This window comes from Salvelinus sp. IW2-2015, unplaced genomic scaffold, assembly GCF_002910315.2.
Source record: "Salvelinus sp. IW2-2015 unplaced genomic scaffold, ASM291031v2 Un_scaffold5331, whole genome shotgun sequence".
Classification (NCBI taxonomy): domain Eukaryota; kingdom Metazoa; phylum Chordata; class Actinopteri; order Salmoniformes; family Salmonidae; genus Salvelinus; species Salvelinus sp. IW2-2015.
Window position 1 is genome coordinate 8,378 of NW_019946596.1, and position 9,071 is coordinate 17,448.

At 48.5% G+C, this 9,071-nt stretch overlaps 1 long non-coding RNA gene across 2 annotated transcripts; it reads right to left on the reverse strand.

The window, feature by feature from the left end:
• Positions 1-7,158: 7,158 nt before the first annotated feature.
• On the reverse strand, positions 7,159-7,749 carry LOC139026634 (uncharacterized). Of its 2 annotated transcripts, none has more exons than XR_011478491.1 (4): positions 7,677-7,749; positions 7,371-7,632; positions 7,226-7,325; positions 7,159-7,177 (listed from the first exon to the last, which is right to left on the reverse strand). It is a non-coding gene; the product is annotated as an uncharacterized lncRNA (long non-coding RNA). The 2 variants fall into 2 exon arrangements; XR_011478490.1 differs by having other exon boundaries at positions 7,159-7,193.
• Between the last annotated feature and the right edge of the window lie 1,322 nt (positions 7,750-9,071).

Sequence of the window (9,071 nt, forward strand, 5' to 3'; positions counted from 1 at the left end):
CTCTACCTGCTGGATTGAACAGTTCAACCTCGCTGTTTCTTTTCCCTTATTAAACCGCGGGCTGGATGACAGGTCACCTGCCGTTGTCTCTACCTGGCTTGGATGACAGGTCACTTCGCTGTCTCTCCTGGCTGGATGACAGGTCACATCCGCTGTCCCTCGTACCTGGCTGGATAGACAGGTCACATCCGCTGTCCTCCACGTGGGCTGGATGAGAGGTACTCCGCTGTTCTCTACGGGCTGGATGACACGGTCACCACTCTGCTGTTTCTTACGGCTGGATGACAGGTCACCTCTGCTGTCTCTACCGGGCTGGATGACAGGTCACTTCTGCTGTCTCTACCGGGCTGGATGACAGGTCACCCCTCCTGTCTCTACTGGGCTGGATGACAGGTCACCTCTGCTGTCTCTACCGGGCTGGATGACAGGTCACCTCTGCTGTCTCTACCGGGCTGGATGACAGGTCACCTCTRCTGTCTCTACYGGGCTGGATGGCAGGTCACTTCTGCTCTCTCTACCGGGCTGGAAGCATTTCTGTGTCCTATACTGTCCTAAAGCTGTACTCACTTTTATTGAATTATTCTTTACCTTGATGCCAGAATAGATAATGTAAATGTTTATGTCCAGAAGTCCAGTCCCCAGTCAGTTCTTTAACCCCTTCTACTCTGCACTACCTCTATCCTGCCACTAGGAGGTGCTGACGGTGGGAGAGGAGAGTCTATCGTCCCCCTGCTACCTCCAGCTAGAGGAGTCTAACTGCCACGTGGTGATGGAGCAGTTGGGGACCTACGGTCTWGTGGGCCAGTCCTGCCCTCCCCAGCCCGCTTGTAAGAGGCTACAGCTGGCCCTGTTCGCCCCCAGAGCCCCCTGTCTCTCCCTGGATTACATCCTGAGGATTTACTGCACACAGGACACACCACACGCCCTGAAGGTAGGGCTGTCTGTCTGGTTCTCTGGCTGGCTGTCTGGTTCTCTGGCTGTCTGTCTGGTTCTCTGGCTGGCTGTCTGGTTCTCTGGCTGTCTTGTCTGGTTCTCTGGCTGTCTTGTCTGGTTCTCTGGCTGTCTGTTTCTATGTCTGTCTGGTTCTCTGGCTGTCTTGTCTGGTTCTATTCTTTCTGTTTCTTATATCTGGCTGTCATCGGCAGTCTGGTTCTTGTCCTGCCTGATTCTAGTGTCTCTCTGGTTCTATGTCTGTCTGGTTCTATGTCTCTCTGGTTCTATTGCTTTCTGGTTCTATGTCTGTTCTGGTTCTAGGCCTATCTATATGTCTTTCCTGCCTGTGTCTTTCACCCCCTTTTCTCTCTGGTGTGGTCTCTCTCTCTACCTTTCTCCTACCTCTCCCTCTCTGTCTCTGTCCTTCATCTTTCTCTCTGTCTCTGTCGCTCTCTCTCTCTCTACCCATCTCTCTGCCTCTTCCCTTCTCTGTCTCGCTCTCCTCTGTCTCTCTCTCTCTACCTCTCTCTTGCCTCTCCCTTCCTCTACCTCTCTTCTCTACCTCTCGTCTCTCTCTACCTCTCTCCCTGCCTCTCCCTTCTCTGTCTCTGTCGATAATTCTCTCTTGTGGAGGGTGTTGGAGTTGGAGAGGAGTTCTAGGGGGGTGGTTTGCTGGGAGCGACCCTAAACACCCTCTGTTTAAAGATAGCTACCACACACTTGCGTCGTCCATCCATGCACATCGCCTCACTCAGCAATCGGTGAGAAAGCCAAAGCTACCTGGCCAATGTACCAGGTCAGAACACCACACGACGACACGCTCTCTCTCAACACCACACAACACACACACACACCACTAATGTATCATAATGTCTTACCTCAAGAGATTTCGTTAGTGCATAAGGTCAGAGGACTCCACATTAATGCTCATGGATTTTGGAATGAGATGTTACGACGAGCAGGTGTCCCACATCCTGTTGGTATTGAGTTCTAGAGACATATGTCTATGATAGCCAATCAATAACATGTCATTCCCCCAGGAGATTCCATTCTGACCATATCTGGAGTGGTGGTAGAGACCCCTCCACTTGTGTACCTTCGCCTAGAGAGAGCAGCCTGGCGTGACTCAGCTCACCCTGTAAGATCTTGTCAACAGGTGGAAGGAGAGGGACAGTCTTCCACTGCACACTGATATACAGAGAGGCTAAAGGGGGAAGGGTTCACGTAACACACTGACAGGTTGGGAAGAGAGGGACAGATTCTTCCAGCTGCACACTGACATACAGGAGTAACAGGGGGAAGGGTTTCACTGAACCACACAGGACATACAGGAGGTAACAGGGGGAAAGGGTTTCACTGTAACAACACAGACATACAGGAAGGTAACAGGGGGAGGGTTCACTGTAACACACAGACAGGTGGAAGGAGAGGGACAGAATCTTCCAACTGCACACTGATTATACAGGAGTAACGGGGGGAAGGTTTCACTGTAACACACAGACATACAGGAGGTAACAGGGGGAAGGGTTTCCACTTTAACACACAGACATACAGGAGGGAACAGGGGGAGCAGGGTTTCACTGTAACACAACAGACATACAGAGAGGTAAACAGGGGGAAGCGTTTCACTGTAACACACAGACATACAGGAGTAACAGGGGGAAGGGTTTCAACTGTAACACACAGACATACAGGAGGTAACCAGGGGGAAGGGTTTCACTGTAACAACACAGACATACAGGAGGTAACAGGCGGGAAGGTTTTTCTTTTCATCGCTTATTTTTGATTTCTCTTTTTTTCACGTTTGTAACACCACAGAAGGTGGAAGAGAGGGACAAGATCTTCCAGCTACACACAGACATACAGGAGGTAACAGGGGAAGGGTTCACGTAACACAACAGACATTACAAGGAGCTAACAGGGGAAGGTTCACTGTAACACACAGACATACAGGAGGTAACAGGGAGGTTTCACTGTAAACACCACAGTCATTAAGGAGGTAACAGGGGAAGGGTTTCCCGGTAACACACAGTCATACAGGGAGGTAACAGGGGAAGGGGTTTCACTGTAACACACACATACAGGAGGTAACAGGGGGAAGGGTTTCACTTGTAACACCCACAGACATACAGGAGGTTACAGGAGGAAGGTTTTCACCTGTAACACCACAGACAGGTGGAAGGCAGAGGGGACAGATCTTCCAGCTGCACACTGAATACAGGAGGTAAAGGCGGGAAAGGGTTGCACTGTAACACCACAGACATACAGAAGTACATGTTTAACAAATCAGGACAGCACATTTCACACTTGTCATTCTAAGTGGAGAAAAACACCAACCCTTTCCCAGGGCTTGCCGGCCCTGGGGACGTTTTGGAGATAGCCAATGAACTAGTGTTCCGTTATGTTCATTTAATTTTGGAATTTTTCACTCCAGAAAAGGTGGCAGTTGGTTTCAGTTAGCAGAAGCTGTGTTGAAGAGAAGCGAATAGACCTCGGGCTAGTATTAACCCAGGAGCTTAACGATAGCCCTGGGCTAAGTACATGTCAAAGCTCCTTGAGTCAGCTTTGTCCTGGATCCTAACTGCTATCTCTCTGCCATCCACCCATCACTCTCTTACCTCCAGAAAGCCTCCCCCCTGCTTCCCCCCCCCTCCGTGGGTACTTTGCCTCCCTCCTCCCAGGCGGGACCCTATGCCTTCCAGCCTGCCCACCTCCATACGACAGAAGATCTGGCCAGTCTGGACGCCCCCAGCGCCCGCGGCTGTGACTGGGGACTACTGGCCAACGCCTGGGCTGTCGACAGGCTGAACAGCGAGAGATTAAAGAGGATGGAGTGAGATAGAGGGGAAGAGAAGAGGAGAGGAGAGCAGAAGACAGAGGGGGAGATGTGTAGATAGAGATAGAGGGAGAGGTAGTGAGATATAAAGGGGAGAAGCGAGAGAGAGGGGGGAGGAGTTAGAGTAGATAGAGGGGGGAGATAAGAGGAGGAGGGGAGGTAGGGGAGCGAGAGATTAGGGGGGGAAAGACGAGAGAATAGTGGGGAGAAAGACCGAAGAACCTAGAGTGGGGAGAGAGTGTGAGAATAGAGTAGTTTCAGAATAGAGTAGGAGTGCGAGAGATAGAGGGGAGAGTGAGTGGAGAGAATTAGAGGGAGAGAGATGAGATGAGATCAGAGGGAGAGAGAGAGTGGAGGATAGATGGAGAGATTGAGGACGAAGGAGAGTGGGAAGATAGAGGGATGTAGGGAGAAAGATGGGAGATAGACGATCACGACGGGAGTGTGCTCTGCAGGCCTGTGTTATAATTACATTCTATCGCATGGTTAATTAACAGAAAGAGAATAAGTATGACCTTTTATTCTGTCCACATGTGCTGTCGTAACCGTCGGTCTCCGCTGCGCTCTCCCCCCCCCCCCCCCCCCCCCCCCCCCCTCCCCCTCCTCCTCTATCTTCTCTCTCTCCCTCCTCTCTCCCTCACCCCCCCCCCACCCCACTTCCACACCCCGCCCTCCCCTCTCCTACCCTTCTCTCCCTCCCTCCCTCTCTCTCTTCTCTCCTCCCTCTCTCCCTCTCTCCCCTCCTCTCTCCTCTCTCTCTCTCCCTCCTCTCTCTCCTCCCCCCTCCCTCTCTCTCTCCCTCCTCTCTCCCTCCCCCATCTCTCCCTCCCCCCCTCCCTCCCCCTCCCTCCTTCTCCCTTCTCCTCCCTCTCTCCCTCCCCCTCCCTCTCTCTCTCTCTCTCCTCCCTCCCTCCCTCCCTCCCTCCTCTCTCCCTCTCTCCTCCCTCCCTCCCTCCCTCCCTCCCTCAGGTATCTCAACTACTTTGACAACAAAGCCCAGCCCCACAGGTGTTCTGTTGTGGACCTATGGGAGGCCAGTCACCAAGCGATGCGGACCTGGTGTCCCTAGCGACCGCTCTCGAGGAGATGGGCAAAAGTGAGGTCCTGGTTGTCATGGCGACAGACGGCGATTGCTGAATTGGTCAAAGAAAAAGGAGACAAAGGGGGAAAAAAAGTAGGGGGGGGGGGGATCTTGTCATCGTTAAGAAATAAATTGAAATACACCAATACTTGCCTATGGACACGGAAACATACCCAGTCCTTCTGCCACTACAGACTCCTATGGAAAAATGCCCAGTCCACACCTTCTGCATAGACTTAGCACTACAGACTATTAGCTTTCTCATTGCCTGTAATACCTCTGTCCCATGGGCCCATCGCCTCTCAGTGCCCCCTTCATCAGGCCTCTCTATGCCCAGCACACCCACCCCCATCCTGGGCTAGCTCTGCTACCGGCTACCCAGGCTCACCTTGAGGCCTAACTCCCCCTCAGCAATGTTGCAGACTCTCCTGAAGGGAACGATGTTGGTGTGAAAATCCTCCCTATGTCACCTGTGTGTGTATTGAACGTGAGTTGTTTAACCAGAGCAGAAACAAAGCTGTTTAACTTGTGTACATAAAACACCCCTGAAGACCTTCAAACAATGAAATGTCAGAGGCTACTTCATACAATCACAGTGCACACACACACACACACAACCACACAATCACACACACACACGACACACACACAAACACACACACAAACAACACACATACACACACAACAGACCCAACACAACAACACACGAACACACACACACACAAACACACACACACGAACACACAGTAGCCGGCAGAAAGTGGAGATCTATCTGTCTAAACCCAACGTTACAGACACAGTTACAGACAGTCAGACCACAGTTACAGAACAGTCCCAAGACACAGTTCATGGACACAGTGACATACACAGTTACAGACACAGTACAGACACAGGGGTGCTCAGTACACATTCACAAGACACATTATGGGACACAGTTACAGACACAACGGCTGACAGACACAGTTACGACACAGTCACAGACACAGATCACAGACACAGTTATGACACAGTACAGAACACGGTGACAGACCAGCACAGACACAGTCAAGACACAGTTATGGACAACTACAGACACAGTACATGACACAGACCCTAGGATCACTAGTACAAGACACAGGACACAGTTTACAGACAACACAGAACATGAATTTGGTGACTACATTACAGAACACGGAAGTACCACCAGACACACTTATGACCACAGACACAGTTACAGACACAGTCACAGACACAAGTGACAGACACAGTTTAAACAGAACAGACACAGACCACAGTACAGACACAGTCTACAAGTACAGACCACACATTACAAGACTCAGTCACAGACACAGTTAAAGCGACACAGCACTACAGCACCACAGACACCCACGACACAGTTACCAGACACAGAACCAGATCACAGCCAACACAGTATACAGAACACCGACACTAAGTCCACCAGACACAGTTACAGACACAGACACACACACCAGTCACAGTCACAGACACCATACCGAGCGGAACTCGATCACAGACACAGTTAAAGACACAGTTACAGACACAGACCAGAACACCAGCACAGACACAGTTACAGACACAGACACAGACCTAGACACAGACACAGACAACAGTCACAGACACAGTACAGACACATCCCAGACCAGTCACAGACACGAGAGCCGCATGGATCGGACACAGACACACTTCCATTCCCTTTACACTGACGCGGTTTTCACTGACAAAGGAAACAATCAAATCATATCAGGAATAATTCCCCTCTAATCGTCACATTGATTTCAGTTTTATTATTTTCCTTTAATTTTGGGAGGGGAGTTGAAAGGGAGGTAAATTGGTCTGTATTGAGGTTTCTACAGTAGCAGAGGGTTTGGGTCTGGGATGGACGGGAGGATGACTGACTATCTGATCAGTAGGTCTCGGTGGGATAAAGCCTTCATTATAATACTGTACAGAGGCTTGTACATGCTTATAGGTGGGGTGACGGCCCCAGATCCGATTGATTCTGTTGATGCCACCAAACGCCCTCAAAGCCTTTTGCGTCCCAAATGGCACACCTATTCCCATATAGTGCACTAGTTTTTTGACTAGGGCCCGTACAGGACTCTGGTCTAAAGCAGTGCACTACATAGTAATAGGGTTACCATTTCACCTTCACAGAGGTTCTCTCCTCCTTCTCTCATCTCTCCTCTCTCCCTTCGTCCTTCTATCTTTCTGCTGCCGTCTGTCGTTTTTTAACCCGTGAGTATATAAACACGCTGGAGAGGTTTCTGGTGTCAACTCTGGTTCTCTGGTCAACTCTGGTTCTGTCAAGACCCTGGCTTTGGTCAACCCTGTTTCTGGTCAACCCTGTTCTGGAGTTCAACTTTTTTCTGGTCAACCTGTTTCTGGTCAACCCTGGTTCTGGTCAACCCTGTTTCTGGTCAACTCTGTTGTTTCTGTGGTCAACCCTGTTTCTGGTCAACCCTGTTTCTGGTCAACCTGTTCTGGTCAACCCTGTTTCTGGTCAACCCTGTCTCTGGCAACCATGGTTCTGGTCAACCCTGTTTCTGGTCAACCCTGTTTCTGATCAACTCTGTTTCTGCTCAACTCCGTTTTCTGTTTTTTTCCAGTAGGAAAACGCTTTTTATCTTTCTTATTAAGTTATTATAACCATATTTGTGGATGTTCTTTTTTAAATTTTCTCTTTTTTTTTTTCTTCTTTTTCTCTCGTTTGTTATGGTCATTACCGTTATGTGAATTGTCATCGCTGTTATGTGATGTCATCGCTGTTGTATGATGTCATCAGCTGTTTATTGATGAATCATCCCCTAGTTGCACCGACGTCATCACTTATGTGAGGTCATCGCTGTTACGTGGTCATGACGACTCTCGGTTGTGTTTTATGACGGCCACTGAGCTCATGCGTTTTGATTGGTTGTTTATACCACAGCGGAGAAAGACTACTACAGTGATATTGGCTATCGCGTTGTCTTTGAGTTGATTCTAGAAGAAGGCCTCGTTGGAGAGTTACAGAACACAAGGGGACAAAAGGGAGACAAGATCAAATTGTTGATAACAAAAACAAATGTTTGCTTATATGATTTGTAATTTTCCAATATTGTGTACATATACTCTTGTCAAAGTAGTCAAMTGTATTCAGTAAAACAAAATGAGTTCTGGTGAAAATCTGATTTACTGTGTTGACATTCTGCGTTGTTGTSATTGGGCAGATTTTTGTATATTTGCAGGTTAATGGAGCCTTGTATTGAACAACTGGCAGCAATGGATCATAAACTTTACCTCGAGCTTTTTCCTCTTCAGTGTTTTATCCATCCCTTTACCTGTTTCTAGCTTTCCATCTGAGTCTCTCTTTCTTGTCTCTCTGTCTACCTCCTCCTCCTCCTTCTGTTATTATCACGCTTGTTTCTGCCTGTTTTCAACCATCTACTTCCTGGTCAGGGTCTTCATGTTACTTTGTGCATCGTCAGAATATTTTTTTGTTCCAATCGTTACTGTCTAAAACACAGCAGGTTGTCTGGATGCTGTCTTCGTTAACAATGTTGTCATTACTTTATACTTCTATTATGATTATTATCCCTAGAAGCGAGAAAGGGAGGAAAAAAAGTGTTAACCTCTTGAGTATATATTCCAAATGGCACTCTATTCCCTATATCAGGTTATTGAACTCTGACCCCACGAGGGCCGGAGCCTGCTGGTTTTCGGTTCTACCTGATTATTAATTGAACACGCCTGGTGTCCCAGGTCTAAAAATCAGTCCCTGGCTGAATCTCAAACCGAACACTTGGGCCCCTAAGCCCTTTATCGAGGGGCCACTTGCTCTTGTGTTCGATAGTGAACGGTCAAGTCTCAAAAGTTTTGGCCAAAATGAGCATGGAGATGATGCTGACTCAGGACAGAGCAAGCTGTTTTCTGCTTCATTCAAACTTGTTCATTGTGATAAAATGAACGTTACTACAGTAGCTAGCCGACTTATGGAAGGAGCATATCATTTAGTGTTGAACTAGCTGGCTTGTTAGCTGTCTTTGTCGTTTCATATGAAGTGACCTGATCCATACACGATCAAACTTCAGAAATACACTAAACCACAAAGACCTCCTCCAAATTAAACTTCAAAATGAAATACAGATTTCTTGATTTCTTGATTTTCATCAGACTCATATTTTTTTTGTTGTAGGGCAAAGTAGACTGTTGTTGCTAGGTAACACGCTAAGATTCACAGGAAGA